At 31.0% G+C, this 13601-nt stretch overlaps 1 protein-coding gene across 1 annotated transcript in view; it reads right to left on the reverse strand.

Annotated features, from left to right (window-relative positions):
- LOC111676361 (glycogen-binding subunit 76A) overlaps positions 1-13302 on the reverse strand; it is a 22884-nt gene extending 9582 nt beyond the window's left edge. The window contains exon 1 of the mRNA XM_023437268.2: positions 12727-13302. The gene's annotated coding sequence lies outside the window, so the exon portion shown is untranslated. The remainder of the gene's footprint in view (positions 1-12726) is intronic.
- Positions 13303-13601: the final 299 nt, after the last annotated feature.

Raw genomic sequence — 13601 nt, forward strand, 5'->3', positions numbered from 1 at the left:
TTCTAGTTCAGTTCTAGTTCGGTTCTAGTTCAGTTCTAGTTCAGTTCTAGTTCAGTTCTAGTACAGTTCTAGTTCAGTTCTAGTTCAGTTCTAGTTCAGTTCTAGTTCCGTTCTAGTTCAGTTCTAGTTCAGTTCTAGTTCAATTCTAGTTCTGTTCTAATTCAGTTCTAGTTCAATTCTATTTGAGCTCTAGTTCACTTCTCTTAGTTTAGGCTTGTTCAGTTTTAGATTAGGTCAAGTTCTGTTCTAGTTCAGTTGAAATGAGTTCAACACAAATAAGACAACGGAATCCTTTCATTTAATTAAAATGTGTATTTACTTAGTATTGAAGACATATCAAAACTGATTCGCGAATAGCTTACATCATTGGATAAGATCTATTAAATTCGTTTAAAACAGATTCGCAAACATCAGAGGTTATTTGATAAAATATTGCATATATCCTTTAAAATTTCTTTATAAACATTTTGTCAGTTTTCCGTTTGTTCTTCAGACTATATAATGTTTTAGAATAAATATTTTTATTTTTTAATTGTTTCTTTAAGTACATTTATCACACATGATTTGGATATATCACACCCCTTTTTTTCAAGGGGAGTGTCTTGCTTAATAGAAAAATATGTAGACATCATTTGATTTCCTTCACAATTTTTTTTTTCACAAATTTTATTTATAATTTAAAATTTTTAACTGTTAGTTTTCACTGTTTAATAATATAATTTTTGCACTATTTACCTAATAGAATTATGTAATTTTCACAAGATTTTTTTAACGTTTTTAAAAAAAGTTTTTTTCAAAACTTTAATAAAACTTTAATTTATAGTATTTTTTAATATTGTTTTGATAAAAACAAATTTTATTATATTAAGAAAAATATCAAGTTTGTAATTTTCTTTAACGGATTAAAAATACTTTTTTAATGCGACAATTTTAAAAATAAAATAAAAACAAATTACAAACTTGTTTATACCGGTGTCTAAATGTGCACTGATTTGTTTTGATTTTGGCATATACAATGATAATATAATTGAAAATAAAATTAAATAAAAAAAATAAAATAAAATAAAAAGTGTTGTATTTTCAAAATTCAAAACACAGACTGACTAAGTATATGCCAGATGATTATGATGATGATGAATGCGGGTTAAGCGGACGATAAGAAATTACAGGCAGAAAACCATGTCGAAATTAACATTTAGCGAAAAAAGTGCATTTTATTTAGTACCAATTTAATCACACTAGAGGTAGAAAATAAAACACACATGCACTGACAAACAAATACATTTATGTAAATATGTATACATAATGCAGCTTTAAAGTATCGAGATGCTGCCTGCAATTAGGTAGCTAGATAGAAAGATACATACATATGTGTATAGAAAGAAAGATGCATCTGTGCATTCGTACTTTTGTGTAAAAGTGTAAGTAACAAGCAGATACTTGACGCCATAAAACTGCGGTTTATTTTTTTTTGTTCACCGAAAAAAAACGTATTATTTTTCTTTAAAGAGTAAAAACCCTCCTGACAGTTGTTCTACGGTCTGCCGATTTAAGATGTTTACAAACAAAATTAAATTTTAACGGAATGTTCACACCCTACACCACTATAATGGACAATAGCCATGGCAATAACTAGTATATAGTCAATACTAAATTTCGTATAAAAGACTAGATTGCTACAGCTAATTTCTACTTCTGTTCTAGTTCAGTTCTAGTTTAGTTCAGTTTAGTTATGTTCTAGTTAAGTTCTAGTTAAGTTCTAGTTCAGTTCTAGTTCAGTTGTAGTTCAGTTCTAGTTCAGTTCTAATTCAGTTCTAGTTCAGTTCTAGTTCAGATCTAGTTCAGTTCTAGTTCAGTTCTAGTTCAGTTCTAGTTCAGTTCTAGTTCAGTTCTAGTTCAGTTCTAGTTCAGTTCTAGTTCAGTTCTAGTTCAGTTCTAGTTCAGTTCTAGTTCAGTTCTAGTTCAGTTCTAGTTCAGTTCTAGTTCAGTTCTAGTTCAGTTCTAGTTCAGTTTTAGTTCAGTTCTTGTTCATTTCTAGTACAGTTCTAGTTTAGTCCAATTTCAGTTTTAGTCCAGTTCTAGTTTAGTTCAATTTCAGTTCTAGTTTAGTCGTAGTTCAGTTCTTGTTCATTTCTAGTTTAGTTCTAGTTCAGTTATACATATGTTTATATTCTTTTCAACAATTTACTAAATTTTAAAAACCACAATGATATTTTTATTATTATTGCTGTTGTCGTTTTTTATTCGATTGACAAATGATAAGAGATCAATTGAACTTATCGCACGTTTAGATGATTTATTTATATTTAATGGACCTTAGTTAGTCATTCATTTATTTGCTGCTGAAATTCATTTTATATTCTTTCACGAAAAAGTAAAACACCAGAAAATGTTCGGTTCATTGCTAAAGAAAATGAAATATTTTTAAATTAAACATTGTATTTATTGTTAATCAACTAGAACAGCTGTCAATGTGACATTTGACATTTTGTGTATAAAATTAGGAATAAGTTATAGAAAATTGAATAAATATTTTAAAATGTCAACAAAAAAGAACGTAAAGCGAAGTTACTTAAACGAGTGATTAAGAGGTAAGGAGCATAAAACGCCCATTTCTAAATGGAAGGATGTGTCTCTCCCACTCTGCATAGTTTCTATAAGAAATATCATTTAGGTATAATTTTAACTTAATTATATATGTTAAATATGTTATAACAGCTATAACATATTTAACAACCTTCTAAAGAAATCACCCTGTTGTATTTACACTACAATTATATACATATTTGAACACCTTATCTTAGGCTCCACCATTAACGAACATAGACCCCACACAATCCTCAGTGATAACATATTTTTAATGTATAATCTCTGTGTTTTCTATTTATAAGTGTTCTAAATTGAAGCAGAAAATAAATGCTAAAATCTGCAAATGATTAGCAGTAAAAAAAATGTTATCGGCAAAACATAAAATCTTATCTCGTTTTAGAATTTATTGCTAAACGATTGAAAATTTATTTTATTGTAGTAAAACCTTTTCAAAAGTTAAAATTTTACACAATATTGTTCAGTTCATAGGATAAATACTAACCAATTGATAAGACTTTAGATTAAAGAATATACTAAACTTTAATCCATACTATAGACTAGAATGAATTTTAGACTATAGACTAGGCTAGAGATCGGACTAAAGACTAGACTGGAGACTACACTAGAGCAGTTCAGAACTTATTTAGTTCAGTTCTAGTTTAGCTCTAGTTCAATTCTAGTTCTAGTTCAGTTCTAGTTCAGTTCTAGTTCAGTTCTAGTTCAGTTCTAGTTCAGTTCAGTTCTAGTTCAGTTCTAATTCAGTTCTAGTTCAGTTCTAATTCAGTTCTAGTTCAGTTCTAGTTCAGTTCTAGTTCAGTTCTAGTTCAGTTCTAGTTCAGTTTAGTTCAGTTCTAGTTCAGTTCTAGTTCAGTTCTAGTTCAGTTCTAGTTCAGTTCTAGTTCAGTTCTAGTTCAGTTCTAGTTCAGTTCTAGTTCAGTTCTAGTTCAGTTCTAGTTCAGTTCTAGTTCAGTTCTAGTTAAGTTCTAGTTCAGTTCTAGTTCAGTTCTAGTTCAGTTCTAGTTCAGTTCTAGTTCAGTTCTAGTTCAGTTCTAGTTCAGTTCTAGTTCAGTTCTAGTTCAGTTCTAGTTCAGTTCTAGTTCAGTTCTAGTTCAGTTCTAGTTCAGTTCTAGTTCAGTTTTAGTTCAGTTCTAGTTCAGTTCTAGTTCAGTTCCAGTTAACTTCTAGTTCAGTTCTAGTTCAGTTCTAGTTCAGTTCTAGTTCAGTTCTAGTTCAGTTCTAGTTCTAGTTCTAGTTCAGTTCTAGTTCAGTTCTAGTTTAGTTCTAGTTCAGTTCTAGTTGAGTTCTAGTTCAGTTCTAGTTCAGTTCTAGTTCAGTTCTAGTTCAGTTCTAGTTCAGTTCTAGTTCAGTTCTAGTTCAGTTCTAGTTCAGTTCTAGTTCAGTTCTAGTTCAGTTCTAGTTCAGTTCTAGTTCAGTTCTAGTTCAGTTCTAGTTCAGTTCAAGTTCAGTTCTAGTTCAGGTTTAGTTCAGGTCTAGTTCAGTTTTAGTTCAGTTCTAGTTCAGTTCTAGTTCAGTTCTAGTTCAGTTCTAGTTCAGTTCTAGTTCAGTTCTAGTTCAGTTCTAGTTCAGTTCTAGTTCAGTTCTAGTTCAGTTCTAGTTCAGTTCTAGTTCAGTTCTAGTTCAGTTCTAGTTCAGTTCTAGTTCAGTTCTAGTTCAGTTCTAGTTCAGTTCTAGTTCAGTTCTAGTTCAGTTTTAGTTCAGTTCTAGTTCAGTTTTAGGTCAGTTCTAGTTCAGGTCTAGTTCAGGTCTAGTTCAGGTCTAGTTTAGTTCTAATAAAGGCTAGCCTAAATACTACACCTTTGACTACACTATTGACTAGACTATGGACAAGACTAAAGACTACACTATAGAATAGACTACAGACTAGACTACATAGTCTGGTATTGACTATAAACTAGACTATTGACTAGACTATGGACTAGACTAAAGACTACACTATAGAATAGACTACAGACTAGACTACATAGTATAGTATAGACTTGACTATAGACTTGACGATAAACTTGACTATAAACTAGACTAGACTATATACTTGACTATAGAATAGACTATAATATACACTATGCTTTAATCTAGACTATATAATAAACTACAGACTAAACGACTAGACTACACAGTCTAGTATAGACTCGACTATAAACTAGACTATAGACTTGACCAAAGAATAGACTATAGACTCTACTATAGACTAGACTATAGGCTGGACTATAGACAAGACTATAGACTTGACTATAAAATAGACTATAACTAGACTATAGACTTGAATATGAACTACACTATAGACTATACTATAGTCTGACTACAGAATAGACTATAGACTACAGTATAGACTAGAATATACACTATGCTATAGTCTAGACTATAGAATAGACTATAGACTAGACAATTGACTAGAATATATACTAAGATATATACTAGACCATATATTACACTACAGACTAGAATAGACTCGACTATAGACTGTACTATAGGCTGGACTATAGAATAGATACAGACTAAACTATTGACTAGATTAATTACTATGCTATTAGAGTAGACTATAGAATAGATTATAAAGAATGATATAGAATACTATAGAATACTATAGACTAGATTACAGGCTAGATTATAGACTGGACTATAGACAACAAATTAAACATATTATCTACTAACAAAATCAAAACCAATACAATTCTAATGGTTTGTAACGAGCTCAAACAACCGGAAATAGAAGAAAAGAAAAACATATGGAAATAAAAACTTTACTAAATAAAATTAAGATATTAGAAAAATATACATAAAAATACTTGTCTTTAAATAATTTTTATTTTTACACTTAACAAAAAAAACAATTTATGACAAAATTTTATTATTAAAAATTTTCTCTTAAATCAATAATAAATTGCCAAAGATTTCTGAAAAGCAAAATATCACATGAGCAGATTTTCTCCCCACAATCAATAAATTAAGAACAAAAAAGTATTTCTTCTGTATATAAAGGAATAAATAATAAAAAACAATGTTGTATTTTGATTTCAATCTGCGTTTTTTGTTTTTGTCTGTAAATACGTAAACTTTGCAGATTATTTTTGGTAATTTTCCTTTTTTTTTCTTATTTTATTTTGTTACTTTCTTTCTTAAATTGTTGTGATATATATAATTTTTTTTGATTTTGTTTTTATTATTGTTGTTGTGTGATTCTTGTGATTTTGTTTATTTTGACTTAAGTCGTTAGAAGAGGCAGAAGAAGCAGAAAAATAATAAGAAGCAGCAGCGGCAGCAATAGAAATTGTTCTTTTCTGCATGACATTTATTTTGGCATCCAATGTCATACAAATATAAATTGTACACAGACACGCGCTCATTTTATTAGCTCCATAATCACCCCCACAAAAAACAAAACAGAAAAATTAAGAAAATTATAGCAGCAGCAGCAACAACAACAATAATAGAGGCGACACCACAACTTGAAAATGAATTGATGTTGAAAGAAAGCTACAAAAAGGCAATAAATATTTAGGTCTATACACGGAGAGGAATTTCGTGAATGGAAAAGAACTTTGGAATGAAAACTATTGTGTATCCTAGTCTATAGAGTTTATAGTCTAGTCGATAGTTTTGTGTTTAGCCGTAACTAACGTCTAGACTATAGTTTAGTTCAAAGTTTAATTTACCATCTAGTTTAATCTAAAGTCTAGTCTACATTACAGTGTATAGTATAGTCATCGTATTCTAGTCTAGTCTTTAGTTTAGTTTTTAGTCTAGTCTATAGTCTAGTCTACAGTCTAGTCTATAGTCTGGTCTATAGTTTAGTCTATAGTCTAGTCTATAGTCTGGTCTATAGTTTAGTCTATAGTCTAGTCTATAGTCTAGTCTATAGTCTAGTCTATAGTCTAGTCTATAGTCTAGTCTATAGTCTAGTCTATAGTCTAGTCTATAGTCTAGTCTATAGTCTAGTCTATAGTCTAGTCTACAGTCTAGTCTGTAGTCTAGTCTATAGTCTAGTCCATAGTCTAGTCCATAGTCTAGTCTATAGTCTAGTCTATAGTCTAGTCTATAGTCTAGTCCATAGTCTAGTCTATAGTCTAGTCTACAGTCTAGTCTATAGTCTGGTCTATAGTTTAGTCTATAGTCTAGTCTATAGTCTGGTCTATAGTTTAGTCTATAGTCTAGTCTATAGTCTAGTCTATAGTCTAGTCTATAGTCTAGTCTATAGTCTAGTCTATAGTCTAGTCTATAGTCTAGTCTATAGTCTAGTCTATAGTCTAGTCTATAGTCTAGTCTATAGTCTAGTCTATAGTCTAGTCTACAGTCTAGTCTGTAGTCTAGTCTATAGTCTAGTCCATAGTCTAGTCCATAGTCTAGTCTATAGTCTAGTCTATAGTCTAGTCTATAGTCTAGTCTATAGTCTAGTCTATAGTCTAGTCTATAGTCTAGTCTATAGTCTAGTCTATAGTCTAGTCTATAGTCTAGTCTAGTCTATAGTCTAGTCTATAGTCTAGTCTATAGTCTAGTCTATAGTCTAGTCTATAGTCTAGTCTATAGTCTAATCTATAGTCTAGTCTATAGTCTAGTCTATAGTCTAGTCTATAGTCTAGTCTATAGTCTAGTCTATATTCTAGTCTATATTTTAGTCTATAGTCTAGTCTAGTCTAGTCTATATTCTAGTCTATAGTCTAGTCTATATTCTAGTCTATAGTCTAGTCTATAGTCTAGTCTATAGTCTAGTCTATAGTCTAGTCTATAGTCTAGTCTATAGTCTAGTCTATAGTCTAGTCTATAGTCTAGTCTATAGTCTAGTCTATAGTCTAGTCTATAGTCTAGTCTATAGTCTAGTCTATAGTCTAGTCTATAGTCTAGTCTATAGTCTAGTCTATAGTCTAGTCTATAGTCTAGTCTATAGTCTAGTCTATAGTCTAGTCTATAGTCTAGTCTATAGTCTAGTCTATAGTCTAGTCTATAGTCTAGTCTATAGTCTAGTCTATAGTCTAGTCTATAGTCTAGTCTATAGTCTAGTCTATAGTCTAGTCTATAGTCTAGTCTATAGTCTAGTCTATAGTCTAGTCTATAGTCTAGTCTATAGTCTAGTCTATAGTCTAGTCTATAGTCTAGTCTATAGTCTAGTCTATAGTCTAGTCTATAGTCTAGTCTATAGTCTAGTCTATAGTCTAGTCTATAGTCTAGTCTATAGTCTAGTCTATAGTCTAGTCTACAGTCTAGTCTATAGTCCAGTCTATAGTCTAGTCTATAGTCTAGTCTATAGTCTAGTCTATAGTCTAGTCTATAGTCTAGTCTATAGACTAGTCTATAGTCTAGTCTATAGTCTAGTCTATAGTCTAGTCTATAGTCTAGTCTATAGTCTAGTCTATAGTCTAGTCTATAGTCTAGTCTATAGTCTAGTCTATAGTCTAGTCTATAGTCTAATCTATAGTCTAGTCTATAGTCTAGTCTATAGTCTAGTCTATAGTCTAGTCTATATTCTAGTCTATAGTCTAGTCTATATTCTAGTCTATAGTCTAGTCTGTAGTCGAGTTTATAGTCTAGTCTATAGTCTATAGTCTAATCTATAGTTTAGTCTATAGTGTAGTCTATAGTGTAATCTATAGTCTTGTCTATAGTCTAGTCGATAGTCTAGTCGATAGTCTAGTCCATAGTCTAGTCTATAGTCTAGTCTATAGTCTAGTCTGTAGTCTAGTCTATAGTCTAGTCTATAGTCTAGTCTATAGTCTAGTCTATAGTGTAGTCTATAGTCTAGTCTATAGTCTAGTCTATAGTCTAGTCTATAGTCTAGTCTATAGTCAAGTCTATAGTCTAGTCTATAGTCTAGTCTATAGTCAAGTCTATAGTCTAGTCTATAGTCTAGTCTATAGTCTAGTCTATAGTCTAGTCTATAGTCTAGTCTATAGTCTAGTCTAGAGTCTAGTCTAGAGTCTATAGTCTAGTCTAGAGTCTAGTCTATAGTCTATAGACTAGTCTATAGTCTAGTCTATAGACTGGTCTATATTCTAGTCTATAGTCGAGTCTATAGTCTGTCTATATTCTAGTATATAGTCTGTCTATAGTCTGGTCTATAGTCTAGTCTATAGTCTAGTCTATAGTCTAGTCTATAGTCTAGTCTATAGTCTAGTCTATAGTCTAGTCTATAGTCTAGTCTATAGTCTAGTCTATAGTCTAGTCTATAGTCTAGTCTATAGTCTAGTCTATAGTCTAGTCTATAGTCTAGTCTATAGTCTAGTCTATAGTCTAGTCTATAGTCTAGTCAATAGTCTAGTCTTTTGTGTAGTCTATGATCTAATCCATATTCCAGTCTGTAGTCTAGTCTTAAGTCTAGTCTTATGTGTAGTCTATAGTCTTGTCTTCAGTATAATCTATATTCTAGTCTACAGTTTTTACTAAAGTATAGTCCTGACTCTACCTTAATAGAATTCTGTAGACTGTATGTAGCCACATAGCCAATACCAATGTCATAGAGTCCTTAAATGTATAAGAAATTTTCCATGCGAAATAAAAACGACGTAATAATGTTTTACGCACCTTTTTCGTCATTGGTTGTTGTATTTGTAATCTATATTATATATTAACCTATATAATCTGTTATATATAATATTAATGTCCTTTAAAGCAACTCCTGCCAGAATTGTAAACAAAAAAAGGAAAACAAAATAGAACTTTACTCTTGTTGTTTACTTTTAGTTAAAACGCATTAAACTCTTTCCAAAATTTAAAATATTTTGTTAAACAAATCGACATTGTGTCGATCAATCAATATCTTTAATATTTTATTAAATTTACATTTATTTATAAGAAATTTGGTCAATTTAATGTTAAATATTAATGACAAGAAATGTAAATAATATTTTTTATTATTATTAGTTATTTATTCAAACGTTAATTGAGTATTATTTGAAATTGTTATTGAGAAACAAGGAGAAATATAGTGAAATTTATTTATGTCATGACATAATACATATGCATGTCTTCCATTGTATTTAATGTTTGTTTGCGTTTACTATTTTGTTTTCGGTTTTTTTTTTTGACAGACCAATTGTCTTGTTGATTTAAAATTAACTTTAATACTAATACATTTATACTGCGTCAGTAGATGTTCATTATTGTTTTTGTTTCGAGATGTTTTCTTTCTTATTTCAGAAACTTTGACGATTATTATTAACCTTTTAGGTGGAGCTGAGAACATTTTACGAAGAGGCGATATTTGAATGATTATGAATAACAATAGAGGACTTCTTCAACATTATCGGCTATACCCTACAGGTTTTCTACTGCATGTAGTTATCAGCTTTTCTATAGTCGTTCAACATTCATGGACTTGTTTTGATGTGGAATACACACCAATTTCTTAGCAGTATAGATACGCATGTCGCAAGTCTATATTTGAATATTTATGAAATACAATAACCGACTTTTTCAACATCATCGGCGTATTCCCTACAATTGTACTATTGAATGTATTCATCAGTTTCTTATAGTTGTCCGTCATGAATGGACTTGTTTTGATGTTAAATACACACCGATTTCTTAGCAGCATGACTATCATTATAGATACGAATGTTCGGAAACGCAATAAACGGTTTCTACTTAAACATGGACGATTATACCATTTATAGACTTTATATATAAGCGAGCTTGTCAGAAAGGAGTTTTCGGTTCATACATTAACATTTTCCTAAGGAGTTCACAACAAGCTCTAGTTTTATAGAATCTAAAGGATCTTCGACCTAACTTCAATGCTAGAGCTTGTGGAAAATACAGGTCGAATGGTCATTGTTAAGAACACAGCAGTAAACATAGTAAATGATAGTATGAGCGGATTTCTGAGACATCCATCCATGACAAATTTCCCCAAACTCTAAGGAAGATCCTGCAATCCTATTGGAATCAATAATGGTTGAAAGATCGAGATCCTCAATTTACCTTCGTTAGGAAAGGTTAGATTTAAGATCACTCAGTGTCCATTTCGGTAATTTAGATACCCGTTTGGTTGCACGGACCCTCGAAATTTGAAAAAAGTCCAAACTGAGGGACTACGTTTATTTTTCTATAGTAAAATCGAAATTTGACTTCAGAATTTCTTCTTCACATCTAAAGAACAACTTTTGCAATAACTGTAAACTGGTTAGCCTTTCTGATCTGTCATATGTCTAATCGCAAAGTATCCACTAGTTATGCTTATATGAAGCTTTAAAGAATTTACATCAAGAGTCCAGAAAGTCGAGATTCTTCGATATTCGACGGCTTTAGTTTTTGAAGTTTCTCTTAAACTGGTTCTTCGAATCTTCTAACTTTTGTTCTTATTCATAACATTTCTTCACAATTCTTCTATTTCTCGTTAGTTTCTCTATCTTTGGAAATAATAATGATTAATTGCATCATTATGATATCCTTCGTCTCTTCTAACTTCATATTCATAACATTTCTTAATAATTATTCAAATTTCTCTTTCTAATTTTGAATAAAACTACTCTACTCAATATTATGTGGCAACTCTTTTCAATTTGCTATAAGAATTCAAATTGGTGGCAGCTCCAGTCTTTAGACCTGGTCCACACTTGGAAACTTTTGTTGAGAATCCTTTTCTTAATTCTCTTTTGAAGTTTCCTTAATATCCACACATAGAAACTTTTGTTTCAGAAACTACGTATAAATTGTATTGATTTATTTGTTGTACGAATGAGAAGAATAACAAAACAAGTTTCCCGAATACGAGAAACTCCTCGAGAGAAGTCGAAGTGCTTTATGTGAGTAACTGGCGTGTTGCCCTATCACACTTTTCCAAACACTGAGTGAGTAAAATGTAAACAACTCACCACTACTCTACAAAACAAAACAAGTTTCTGAGTACGGTAAACTCCGCGAGAGAAGTGAAAGTGCTTTACGTGAGTGCCCGGCGTGTTGCCGGTGGTGGTTTTCCAACTACTGGGTGAGCCCCTTTGTGCAACTTACACGCAGGTTGCAAGTTTTGTAAATGGATTGAGCCCGTCCATATACAAACACTTTGCTCGAGTACTTAAGCTATATAATCTCTGACCATTACTGCCCCGTTGCTTAATTTCCGAGATCCACGAGAATCACGCAGATGGGATGGTCTCTGTTGATTCCGCAACAGTACCTAGAGACGTAACCGGTAGACCGAAATACGAATCTATCATATAAGTCGAGACTTTATTTTTACTCACAGGGATACACTGGTATCATTTGTATATGATAACTTTCATCCATTATCAGACAATCCAGCACACTTCATATTTATCCGACACATTCATAAGAGAAAAACATACGACACATTTATTGTAGGTATACGGGTGGGGTGAGGCCCGCAAACCCCACATTCTTACCGTATCATGTACAATTAATACCAACACATTTCTAACGTTTAGTCCCACAGTAACTCCTCAACTCAACAGCACCGAACTTATCCCGAAATATTGACTTCCCCACAGCCACTACCAGGCAGTGAACTGTTAACACCAATTTATTGTCCCGGCACCTATTTATCCCCGGATTGCAATACACCTAGATGGGATCTGTTATCAAGGATAACATGCCCCGGGGGGAGGGCGTCACTCCTCAAGAGAGATATGGTATTCTTTCTCTCCCAGACAAAATCAAATATTTCCCAAAAAACCGGCTTAGCTTTTGAGTCGAAAGAAGATGGCGGCTGCGAGGCTTGCTAAATATTAACGACGGCCAGACGCCGCCGTTTTCAGACGTCTCGGCTTGTATCTCTGATAAAGAAACGTTCAATATTGTTCCTACATTGTTTAGGTTTAACTCAACAACACGATTTCATTCTTTTAAACATGTGTTTTTAAATTAAGATACACACTTTTCATTTTATTATAATTTATTGAACATGTGTGTTACTATTTGTTATTATTAGTTTATTTATTTTTAAATATGGACTATTTGTTTTTATTTTTTATTATTTTTTTTCTTCGTTTTTTTTTTTTTTTGCAAGTTTGCAAATGTTTGCCTTTGCGTGTGTGTGTGTGTATGTATGCATGCTTTCATGTAAAAGTGTATGCTTTGTTTTGATTCTCTCTTTTCGCCCACCCGCTTTTATGTTTAAAGAATATGAAGAATCAAAATAGAAAAGCAAAAAGATTCCTAAAGTAAACTTACTTTTGTTTAAGGTTTAAACGTTTCCTTTCCACTTCTTTTCTTCCTTTTGCTTGACAGCTAAAGAACAAGTTTATCTCTTCTTCTTCTTTTTTTTGTGTTCTTTGTTGTTGGAAATGAGTAAAAGGTCTCTTGTTTTCTTTCTCACTAATTTGCTGTGATGATGATGATGATGTTAATGATGACGTTTCGTTGAAAGCCCTCCGTGTTTATGGGAAGGGTATAAAGCAGAACTTTTGCTTTTGTTTTTGTTAGATTTTGTTGTTGTTGTTGTTATTGCTAAATTTCGGTTATTATTAACTAACACGCGTGTAATCAGAAAAAAAAAACAAAAAAATAAAATATTTTTTTTTGTTTTTGGGTAGAGTGGGCGACCAAATAGTATTACTTGTGGACTTATTATTAAGTGTTTATGTGTGTGTATGCGTGTAGAAGTTATTCAACTTTTGTCCTTTTTTGGAAGGGATTTCTAGAAATATTTCTCTTGTTTTTATTAATTATTTTAAAGTTATTTTCTTTTTTAAATTTAAAATTTTCTTTTGTTTTTTTAATAAAATTTTTTTTCAAAAAACAAAAATTTTCTTTTTTTCACTTTTTTTAAGATTAGATAATATTAAGATTTTCTTTTAAAATTTTATGTCAAATAATTTTTTTATATAAAAATTATGTTTCAAACTTAAAAAAGGTTTTTCTTTTTTTTAAAAAATAATAATTTTTGCAAAACTAATAAAATTTTGCCACTTTAAGCTTTTAATTTCCGTTTCCTTTTGTTTTGAATTTTGTTAAAATTTTCTTTTAAACAAGATTTTATTTAATTTTTCTTCTATTATTATTATATTATTTTTATTTAATATTTTTTTATTTTATATTAATATTTT

This window comes from Lucilia cuprina, chromosome 5 (genome assembly GCF_022045245.1).
Source record: "Lucilia cuprina isolate Lc7/37 chromosome 5, ASM2204524v1, whole genome shotgun sequence".
NCBI lineage: Eukaryota > Metazoa > Arthropoda > Insecta > Diptera > Calliphoridae > Lucilia > Lucilia cuprina.